General features: G+C 40.6%; 1 long non-coding RNA gene across 1 annotated transcript; it reads left to right on the forward strand.

The window, feature by feature from the left end:
* Positions 1-515: 515 nt before the first annotated feature.
* Positions 516-11,578, forward strand: LOC117095644. Its single transcript, XR_004442120.1, has 3 exons — positions 516-780; positions 11,011-11,126; positions 11,523-11,578. It is a non-coding gene; the product is annotated as an uncharacterized LOC117095644 (long non-coding RNA).
* Positions 11,579-12,045: the final 467 nt, after the last annotated feature.

Below are 12,045 nucleotides of genomic sequence, written 5' to 3' on the forward strand. Positions count from 1 at the left end.
TTTAACAAAATAGTTGTACAGAGGTTTATTCAGCTCTTTTGCTTTTAAAGAATAGTCACCAATTCCAACAATTAAAAGAATTTTAATGTATCAGTATGATATATATGTTTAGATACACATGCACACATATACACACACACACATATATATATATATATTTATTTATTTATATTTGAGAAAGATCATCTATTAGAAATCCAAGAACAGGATTTGTAATAGAACACTTTCTGGGGGAAGTGATTTGGAACCCAACACAAGTTTGGGATCCTCAGAAGTAGAAGTCCATTAATTTCACTCCAAGCACCCAGTGTTAATGTGAAGACACTATGCATCTGTTGTCTTCTCTGTGCTCCCCTGTCCACCAAAGGGCTTGTGTTTTCTGTATTTCACAATTCAGGCTCTTGAAACAGGCATTCTGGCCTGTTTGAGCACAGACTTATTGGCCAGCTCACATTTTAGCCCAATCACTAGTTTATGGATTGGCTGGTGATGGGACAGACAGGTCTTTACTCCTAATTCAATTAAAGATGTTCATTAAGGAGGCTGCCCTTCAGTGAGGGGAATGGGTGGACAACTTCTTTTCGCTAGGGTATAATGAATGATATGCCTGACAGTCCTTGAGCGTTTGTTATGGGTAAGTTAGATCTGCATGCCATCTTACTTTCTGATTACACTTCTTCACAGTCATTGAAACACAAGTGGAAAGAAGATAAAGATCCCTGTTATTTGAGAGCAAATCTTCTGAATATCCATTCCATGAAACTCAGATACCCTCTCTAGGTAGGACTTAACTTTGTAACCTATTCACGGCAGAAATGTAAACATAAAGAAATTGCCCTACACACTAGGTAAGTAACAGAGTGGAGGGAATCTTAAGGAAAAGGGTCAAGTAGGCAATGAGATTTTTTTTTGTCAGGGTCATTCTTTCTTTTCAAACCCAGACGTATTTCATATACTAGCAAATTAAAGCCAGCTGTGCTTTGGGAGGAAGAGGATGTTATTTAGTTGGCAGATAACCTTAAATCACACCTTTGCCCCCATAGCCTATGGCCTTGGGTAAATAAGTGAGCTTCTTTGAGTTTTAATCTCCTCAATGCCAAATGTAACTATCTGCTATGGTCTGAATGTGTTCCCCCAAATTCATGTATTAAAAACTTAATCCCCAGTGCAGCAGTGCTGAAAGGGGAGTCCCTTGGGAGGTGTTTAGGTCGTGAGGGCTCTGCCCTTATAAATAGGTTAATGCCATCAAACTAGGACTTGATGCAGGGAGTTAGTCTCTCTTGACCATCTGACGTCCCCCATATAAGGACACAGCAAAAAAGCCCTCGTCAGACACCAAATGCTGGTGCCTTGATCTTGGACTTCCCAGTCCCTAGAACTGTAAGAAAATAAAATTCTCTTCTTTATAAATTACCCAGTTTCAGGTATTTTGTTGTACTAGAACAAAACACACTAAGACACTATCATACAAGGTCGTTGTTCTAAATATTGTATGAAAGAGGTGGGTATATGATGGATAATTATTTCATAAGTACTAAAAAACACAATGGTGGGGGCACCTAAGAACTCTGATTTTACAGATGTGGGAACTGGGGCTTGAGAATTATTTCCGTTGTTTAAGTTCAGTCAGCTTACTTAGTCAAAACTAGAACTCAGGTCTCTTGACTTCCAAGGCCAGTGTTTTTTCAAGCTACCTCTTAAGTTATTCTACAATTCCAAAAACTTGCTCTTAAGACCGTGGATGTAGCTAAAGTTATAGCTTCCAGTTTGCCTACAATGAACAAAACTATTTTTATTATTAGGCTGAATTTCTTTCTTTTTTTTTTTTTTTTTTTTTGAGACAGAGTCTCACTCTGTCACCCAGGCTGGAGTGCAGTGGCGCTATCTCAGCTCACTGCAACCTCTATCTCCTGGGTTCAAGCTATTCTCCTGTCTCAGCCTCCTAGGTAGCTGGGACTATAGGCATGTGTCACAACACCTGGCTAATTTTTTTTGTTTGTTTTTTAACTAGAGATGGGATTTCACTATGTTGATCAGGCTGGTCTCGAACTCCTGACCTCAAGTGATCTGCCCGCCTTGGCCTCCCAAAGTGCTGGGATTACAGGTGTGAACCACCATGCCTGGCCAAAGTTCTTTTTTTAAAAAAAGAGAATATATCTGGTCCTTATTTCTGTGAAGACTGAATAACTGTTAATAGCCCAAATTACTAACTGTCCTAGAGGAATGTGTTTTAATAGTAACACAAGTCTTAAAGAAGTGAAATTCCTTAGCTAGGCATCCCTGAGCCTCCCTGGCCTCCTGCAGTCACTCTGGCCACATGGCTAACCTCCTGTAGCTCTAAGATCAAGGAGTCAATCCAAGACTTCCAACTGGCAATCAAGCTCCAGACTGAAAGGCCATGAAACACAAGTAACCTGAGCTCATCTGGCTGAGCGTCACAATCCAGAAATGTTTTTCATGCCATGCACTCCTCTGCCATGTGAGCAAAGCATGGCATGGTGCAGTGGAAACTTTGTGTAATCCATTCTATTTTAAATTACCAAGGAGTTGAATTTTATGAAATACTAAAGGACTAGATTCTAGAAGACCTTCATTGAATACAGATGGTTTGTTCACATAATTTTTTTCTTTGCTCAGGAGTGCAAGATTTTCCAAGCACATCTTCCCTCTTCCACTTAGAATTCCTTCACAGACTCTTGTTGTCTATTTTGTGTAAAGCACCATAGGAAATACAAAATGATATTTTATATGCTTTCTTTCCCCATAGAACTTGTTTTCCAGTTGACATATGAATGGAGACTCCATGAGGTCTGGAACTTTGTCTGTTTTATCCACTGTTGGGATCTCGTGCCTAGAACAACATCTTGCAGAGAAAAGGCACCTAAGGAACATTTGTGGAATGCATGGATGAACATTAGTCATAACCAACAAACATTTATATGTCTAATATTTATTCCCCCCCCCTCATTTTTTTCTTTAGAGATGGGGTCTTGCTGTGTTGCTCAGGCTGGACTCAAACTCCTGGGCTAAGCTGATCTTCCCACCTTGGCCTTCCAAGTAAGTGGGGTTACAGGCATGTGCCACAGTGCTTGACTGTGCCCCCTAGTGTTTTTTATTTTTTATTTTTTTAGACAGAGCCTTGCTCTGTTGCCCAGGCTGGAGTGCAATGGCGCGATCACAACTCACTGCAGACTCTGCCTCCCGGGTTCAAGTGATTCTCCTGCCTCACCCACCTGAGTAACTGGGATTACAAATGTGCACCACCACACCCAGATAGTTTTTGTTATTTTTAGTAGAGATGGGGTTTCACCATATTAGCTAGGCTGGTCTTGAACTCCTGACCTCAAGTGATCTGCCTACGTCAGCCTCCCAAAGTGCTGGGATTACAGATGTGAGCCACCACGCCCAGCTTGCCCCCTAGTATTTTAAGTACAATTGCTGCCTCATTTGATTCTCACAATTCCATGAGGTAGGAACTATTAATGTTTCCATTGTGAAGATGGGGAAACTGAGGCTTATAAAGATTAACTTTTCCAGTGTTCCCCAGTGGTGATCCTAGGATTTGTAGCAAAGTCAGCTGGCCCTGAAATCTGTTCTCTTGACCACTGTGTTCTGTTGCCTCTGAATACTATGCTGTCTTCTCCTTCAGAGTAAAATACACTCCTTACCTGTTTTTATAACCCAAATCAAGAGGTGTTTATAATGGCCTCACATCTGTGATATAAACAACAACGGGCTGGAAAGTTTTGGAGAGTCTGAACCAGATGTGGGACTAAAGCTGCCCTTGAGGGATAGGAAGGATTTGAACAGGTGAGAAGTAGAGCTCTTCTCACTTAGACTTCTGGGAGAAGATGGCTTGAAAATCCTCTCCATAATATTATTATATTATAATCTCATAAAATATTATAGTTATTATCTTTCATCTTTCACCCAGCTTCATCATCTTAAACCGCTTGTGTGGGTGAGCATACAGTCTTGTTCATATTTCTATACAAGCTCAGCACCTAGCATGGCACCTTCTCTTTGATTTGATTGAAATTGAATTATCATTGATGGTAAGCTGGCTGGACTTGGGAAAGTATTCATGCCAAACCTTGAATTCAGATAGGCTTTTCTTTTTCATGTTTTTCTCCAACCCTTCCTCTGCTTTTGAAGAAGTCCTAAAGTGAAAAAGAACACAACTCTTCATATGAAATCATTTTTGACATCCTCAGAGATTTCCTAGGTTCTGGCCCAAGCCTGACTGTTGTTCTGTTCCACGTACATTTTTCCTACACTTGAGGGATTTCAAAAAATGTACTTAATGATTTGGACTTACTTTAATTTTCTCTAACTTATTTATTTTTTCTGAGGTTAAGAACATTTTGTAAATTCACAAACCAAAGATATTTTGCACACGATGAAAGAGTTTTTAAAAAACATTGGATCAGAGTTAGAATATTTCCCCAAGGAAAGGAAATACACAAAATAGTCACATGATTGATTGAAAAAACAAAGCAAGATAACTAAAATATCCTCCTGAACTAGTTCCTAAGGTACAGTCTTTTTCCATTCTGAAACAATGACTAGTCTGCACTGTTTGTTTTTTGAAGTGAAACTTTGGTGGGAAAATTTATAAGCAAAATTTCTGTATATTTCACACTAACATTCTTTCTTTTGCCAAACATTTTGATGTGAACTCAGGCATTTATCCTCATATGTTTTCCAGCCTGTTCAGGTGTTCACCTCTCTTGTTCCCAATAAATACTAAATTTTCTTTTTTTTTTTATTATTATACTTTAAGTTCTGGGGTACATGTGCATAACATGCAGGTTTGTTACATATGTATACTTGTGCCATGTTGGTGTGCTGCACCCATCAACTCGTCAGCACCCATCAACTCGTCATTTATATCAGGTATAACTCCCAATGCAATCCCTCCCCCCACCCCCTCCCCATGATAGGCCCCGGTGTGTGATGTTCCCCTTCCCGAGTCCAAGTGATCTCATTGTTCAGTTCCCACCTGTGAGTGAGAACATGCGGTGTTTGGTTTTCTGTTCTTGTGATAGTTTGCTAAGAATGATGGTTTCCAGCTGCATCCATGTCCCTACAAAGGATGCAAACTCATCCTTTTTTATGGCTGCATAGTATTCCATGGTGTATATGTGCCACATTTTCTTAATCCAGTCTGTCACAGATGGACATTTGGGTTGATTCCAAGTCTTTGCTATTGTGAATAGTGCTGCAATAAACATACGTGTGCATGTGTCTTTATAGCAGCATGATTTATAATCCTTTGGGTATATACCCAGTAGTGGGATGGCTGGGTCATATGGTACATCTAGTTCTAGATCCTTGAGGAATCGCCATACTGTTTTCCATAATGGTTGAACTAGTTTACAATCCCACCAACAGTGTAAAAGTGTTCCTATTTCTCCACATCCTCTCCAGCACCTGTTGTTTCCTGACTTTTTAATGATTGCCATTCTAACTGGTGTGAGATGGTATCTCATTGTGGTTTTGATTTGCATTTCTCTGATGGCGAGTGATGACAAGCATTTTTTCATGTGTCTGTTGGCTGTATGAATGTCTTCTTTTGAGAAATGTCTGTTCATATCCTTTGCCCACTTTTTGATGGGGTTGTTTGTTTTTTTCTTGTAAATTTGTTTGAGTTCTTTGTAGGTTCTGGATATTAGCCCTTTGTCCGATGAGTAGATTGCAAAAATTTTCTCCCATTCTGTAGGTTGCCTGTTCACTTTGATGGTAGTTTCTTTTGCTGTGCAGAAGCTCTTCAGTTTAATTAGATCCCATTTGTCAATTTTGGCTTTTGCTGCCGTTGCTTTTGGTGTTTTAGAAATGAAGTCCTTGCCCATGCCTATGTCCTGAATGGTACTACCTAGGTTTTCTTCTACGGTTTTTATGGTATTAGGTCTAACATTTAAGTCTCTAATCCAGCTTGAATTAATTTTCGTATAAGGAGTAAGGAAAGGATCCAGTTTCAGCTTTCTACTTATGGCTAGCCAATTTTCCCAGCACCATTTATTAAATAGGGAATCCTTTCCCCATTTCTTGTTTCTCTCAGGTTTGTCAAAGATCAGATGGCTGTAGGTGTGCGTATTATTTCTGAGGACTCTGTTCTGTTCCATTGGTCTATATCTCTGTTTTGGTACCAGTACCATGCTGTTTTGGTTACTGTAGCCTTGTAGTATACTTTGAAGTCAGGTAGCGTGATGCCTCCAACTTTGTTCTTTTGACTTAGGATTGTCTTGGCAATGCGGGCGCTTTTTTGGTTCCATATGAACTTTAAAGCAGTTTTTTCCAATTCTGTGAAGAAAGTCATTGGTAGCTTGATGGGGATGGCATTGAATCTATAAATAACCTTGGGCAGTATGGCCATTTTCACGATATTGATTCTTCCTATCCATGAGCATGGTATGTTCTTCCATTTGTTTGTGTCCTCTTTGATTTCACTGAGCAGTAGTTTGTAGTTCTCCTTGAAGAGGTCCTTTATATCCCTTGTAAGTTGGATTCCTAGGTATTTTATTCTCTTTGAAGCAATTGTGAATGGAAGTTCATTCATGATTTGGCTCTCTGTTTGTTACTGGTATATAAGAATGCTTGTGATTTTTGCACATTAATTTTGTATCCTGAGACTTTTCTGAAGTTGCTTATCAGCTTAAGGAGATTTTGGGCTGAGACAATGGGGTTTTCTAAATATACCATCATGTCATCTGCAAACAGGGACAATTTGACTTCTTCTTTTCCTAACTGAATACCCTTGATTTCTTTCTCTTGCCTGATTGCCCTAGCCAGAACTTCCAACACTATGTTGAATAGGAGTGGTGAGAGAGGGCATCCCTGTCTTGTGCCAGTTTTCAAAGGGAATTTTTCCAGTTTTTGCCCATTCAGTATGATATTGGCTGTGGGTTTGTCATAAATAGCTCTTATTATTTTGAGGTACGTTCCATCAATACCGAATTTATTGAGCGTTTTTAGCATGAAGGGGCTGTTGAATTTTGTCAAAAGCCTTTTCTGCATCTATTGAGATAATCATGTGGTTCTTGTCTTTGGTTCTGTTTATATGGTGGATTACGTTTATTGATTTGTGAATGTTGAACCAGCCTTGCATCCCAGGGATGAAGCCCACTTGATCATGGTGGATAAGCTTTTTGATGTGCTGCTGAATCCGGTTTGCCAGTATTTTATTGAGGATTTTTGCATTGATGTTCATCAGGATATTGGTCTAATATTCTCTTTTTTTGTTGTGTCTCTGCCAGGCTTTGGTATCAGGATGATGTTGGCCTCATAAAATGAGTTAGGGAGGATTCCGTCTTTTTCTATTGATTGGAATAGTTTCAGAAGGAATGGTACCAGCTCCTCCTTGTACCTCTGGTAGAATTCAGCTGTGAATCCATCTGGTCCTGGACTTTTTTTGGTTGGTAGGCTATTAATTATTGCCTCAATTTCAGAGCCTGCTATTGGTCTATTCAGGGATTCAGCTTCTTCCTGGTTTAGTCTTGGAGAGTGTAAGTGTCCAGGAAATTATCCATTTCTTCTAGATTTTCTAGTTGATTTGCATAGAGGTGTTTATAGTATTCTCTGATGGTAGTTTGTATTTCTGTGGGGTCGGTGGTGATATCCCCTTTATCATTTTTTATTGCATCTATTTGATTCCTCTCTCTTTTCTTCTTTATTAGTCTTGCTAGCGATCTTTTCAAAAAACCAACTCCTGGATTCATTGATTTTTTGGAGGGTTTTTTGTGTCTCTAACTCCTTCAGTTCTGCTCTGATCTTAGTTATTTCTTGCCTTCTGCTAGCTTTTGAATGTGTTTGCTCTTGCCTCTCTAGTTCTTTTAATTGTGATGTTAGAGTGTCCATTTTAGATCTTTCCAGCTTTCTCTTGTGGGCATTTAGTGCTATAAATTTCCCTCTACACACTGCTTTAAATGTGTCCCAGAGATTCTGGTATGTTGTATCTTTGTTCTCATTGGTTTCAAAGAACATCTTTATTTTTGCCTTCATTTCGTTATGTACCCAATAGTCATTCAGGAGCAGGTTGTTCAGTTTCCATGTAGTTGAGTGGTTTTGATTGAGTTTCTTAGTCCTGAGTTCTAGTTTGATTGCACTGTGGTCTGAGAGACAGTATGTTATAATTTCTGTTCTTTTACATTTGCTGAGGAGTGCTTTACTTCCAATTATGTGGTCAATTTTGGAATAAGTGCGATGTGGTGCTGAGAAGAATGTGTATTCTGTTGATTTGGGGTGGAGAGTTCTATAGATGTCTATTAGGTCCGCTTGGTGCAGAGATGAGTTCAATTCCTGGATATCCTTGTTAACTTTCTGTCTCGTTGATCTGTCTAATGTTGACAGTGGAGTGTTGAAGTCTCCCATTATTATTGTATGGGAGTCTAAGTCTCTTTGTAAGTCTCTAAGGACTTGCTTTATGAATCTGGGTGCTCCTGTATTGGGTGCATATATATTTAGGATTGTTAGCTCTTCCTGTTGAATTGATCCCTTTACCATTATGTAATGGCCTTCTTTGTCTCTTTTGATCTTTGATGGTTTAAAGTCTGTTTTATCAGAGACTAGGATTGCAACCCCTGCTTTTTTTTGTTCTCCATTTGCTTGGTAGATCTTCCTCCATCCCTTTATTTTGAGCCTATGTATGTCTCTGCATGTGAGATGGGTCTCCTGAATACAGCAGACTGATGGGTCTTGACTCTTTATCCAGATTGCCAGTCTGTGTCTTTTAATTGGAGCATTTAGTCCATTTACATTTAAGGTTAATATTGTTATGTGTGAACTTGATCCTGCCATTATGATATTAACTGGTTATTTTGCTCGTTTTTTGATGCAGTTTCTTCCTAGCCTCGATGGTCTTTACATTTTGGCATGTTTTTGCAATGGCTGGTACCAGTTGTTCCTTTCCATGTTTAGGGCTTCCTTCAGGGTCTCTTGTAAGGCAGGCCTGGTGGTGACAAAATCTCTAAGCATTTGCTTATCTGTAAAGGATTTTTTTCTCCTTCACTGATGAAACTTAGTTTGGCTGGATATGAAATTCTGGGTTGAAAATTCTTTTCTTTAAGAATGTTGAATATTGGCCCCCACTCTCTTCTGGCTTGTAGAGTTTCTGCCGAGAGATCTGCTGTTAGTCTGATGGGCTTCCCTTTGTGGGTAACCGGACCTTTCTCTCTGGCTGCCCTTAAGATTCTTTCCTTCATTTCAACTTTGGTGAATCTGGCAATTATGTGTCTTGGAGTTGCTCTTCTGGAGGAGTATCTTTGTGGCGTTCTCTGTATTTCCTGAATTTGAATGTTGGCCTGCCCTACTAGGTTGGGGAAGTTCTCCTGGATGATATCCTGAAGAGTGTTTTCCAACTTGGTTCCATTTTCCCCCTCACTTTCAGGCACCCCAATCAGACGCAGATTTGGTCTTTTTACATAATCCCATACTTCTTGCAGGCTTTGTTCATTTCTTTTTCTTCTTTTTGCTTTTGGTTTCTCTTCTCTCTTCGTTTAATTCATTTGATCCTCAATCGCTGATACTCTTTCTTCCAGTTGATCGAGTCGGTTACTGAAGCTTGTGCATGTGTCACATATTTCTCATGTCATGGTTTTCATCTCTGTCATTTCGTTTATGACCTTCTCTGCATTAATTAGTCTAGCTGTCAATTCTTCCACTCTTTTTTCAAGATTTTTAGTTTCTTTGCGCTGGGTACATAATTCCTCCTTTAGCTCTGAGAAGTTTGATGGACTGAAGCCTTCTTCTCTCATCTCGTCAAAGTCATTCTCTGACCAGCTTCGATCCGTTGCTGGCGATGAGCTGCGCTCCTTTGCAGGGGGAGATGCACTGTTATTTTTTGAATTTCCAGCTTTTCTACCCTGCTTTTTCCCCATCTTTGTGGTTTTATCTGCCTCTGGTCTTTGATGATGGTGACGTACTGATGGGGTTTTGGTATAGATGTCCTTCCTGTTTGATAGTTTTCCTTCTAACAGTCAGGACCCTCAGCTGTAGGTCTGTTGGAGATTGCTTGAGGTCCACTCCAGACCCTGTTTGCCTGTGTATCAGCAGCAGAGGCTGCAGAAGATAGAATATTGCTGAACAGCGAGTGTACCTGTCTGATTCTTACTTTGGAAGCTTCCTCTCAGGGGTGTACTCCACCCTGTGAGGTGTGGGGTGTCAGACTGCCGCTAGTGGGGGATGTCTCCCAGTTAGGCTACTCAGGGGTCAGGGACCCACTTGAGCAGGCAGTCTGTCTGTTCTCAGATCTTAACCTCTGTGTTGGGAGATCCACTGCTCTCTTCAAAGCTGTCAGACAGAGTCGTTCGCGTCTGCACAGGCCTCTGCTGCTTCCCCTTTTGTTGTTTAGCTGTGCCCTGTCCCCAGAGGTGGAGTCTACAGAGACAGGCAGGTTTCCTTGAGCTGCTGTGAGCTCCACCCAGTTCGAGCTTCCCAGCAGCTTTGTTTACCTACTTAAGCTTCAGCAATGGCGGGCGCCCCTCCCGCAGCCTCGCTGCTGCCTTGCAGTTAGATCGCAGACTGCTGTGTTAGCAATGAGGGAGGCTCCGTGGCCGTGGGACCCTCCCGGCCAGGTGTGGGATATAATCTCCTGGTGTGCCCGTTTCCTTAAAGCGCAGTATTGGGGTGGGAGTTACCCGATTTTCCATGTGTTGTGTGTCTCAGTTCCCCTGGCTAGGAAAAGGGATTCCCTTCCCCCTTGTGCTTCCCAGGTGAGGCGATGCCTCGCCCTGCTTCAGCTCTCGCTGGTTGGGCTGCAGCAGCTGACCAGCACCGATTGTCCGGCACTCCCTAGTGAGATGACCCCAGTACCTCAGTTGAAAATGCAGAAATCACCGGTCTTCTGTGTCGCTCGCGCTGGGAGTTGGAGACTGGAGCTGTTCCTATTCGGCCATCTTGCTCCGCCCCTCTAAATACTAAATTTTCAAGTCAAGCTTCTGGAAAGGTAGTTTGGTCATGATGTTTTTGTAGAGTGATTATAATGCAAATTTTCTTTTATTTGTTCATAATAAGGAACACAAACCCCTGGTGTGAATTTCACTTTCTGAGGATTTGATATTAGTAAAGAAGTTAATTTGGAAAATGTTGGCTATCTGAAGAAGACTGAGAAATCATGAATGACCTAATTGGTAAGTTGACAAAACTATTGAAATTGCTAAATTGACAGACCAAAATTGACAAATTGATAAACATTTTTTTGAGCAGTGACTATATACAAAGCCAAACTTCCAATTGAAATTTGCTCTGTACTAAACAGAAGCAAAGATGTAGAGGCTTGGAGTAGGCACCTACTTAGCAATGTCATTCGTTATTCCTGCCAGTAGGTCACAGACAAGAATGAACTCTTCCCATCCTGTTCCTCTTTCTAACTTACTGTAACTGGGCAGTATTGTAACTGGACTCATCTCACACCCAGATCAGTCAGTTTTTATAACTGACATTTTCTAATGCATTCAGCTCCATTAGCAGTGCCACCAAATATTACTTCTGATTTCTTTAGAATTAATTCAAACTTTTTTCTCCAGATTTCATCATGCTGAGAAACATTTCTCATGCCTGCAAGAGCTAGTATCTATTTCCGTAAGTCAAATTCAAAAATATTGATAGACTTATCTTTGCCCCAATGTCAGTAGCTGTCAGGGACTCAGGAGACTCTAAAGATGCATAAATAATAGTAGTAGACATAGCAATCGTAATCGTAGTAAAAGTAGCAGAAATGACAGTATTTACTGGATGCTTTCTACCCAGGCACTGTGCTAAGCACTTTATTTTCAGTTACGATTTCATTTCGAAGTGACATAAAGCCCACTAAATTATTTAGTTTGGGGAAATAAAGGCATTGAAAAATGTAAGAACTCAATAGAAGAAAGTAAATATAGCCAGGTATAGTGGCTCACACCTGTAATCCCAGCACTTTGGGAGGCCGAGGCCCGTGGATCACCTGAGGTCAGGAGCTCACGACCAGCCTGGTCAACACAGTGAAACTCTGTCTCTACTAAAAATACAAAAAGAGGCAGGAGAATTGCCTGAACCCGGTAGATGGAGGTA

The sequence above is a fragment of the Trachypithecus francoisi genome, unplaced genomic scaffold (genome assembly GCF_009764315.1).
Source record: "Trachypithecus francoisi isolate TF-2019V2 unplaced genomic scaffold, Tfra_2.0 Lachesis_group14, whole genome shotgun sequence".
In the NCBI taxonomy this organism is placed as follows: domain Eukaryota; kingdom Metazoa; phylum Chordata; class Mammalia; order Primates; family Cercopithecidae; genus Trachypithecus; species Trachypithecus francoisi.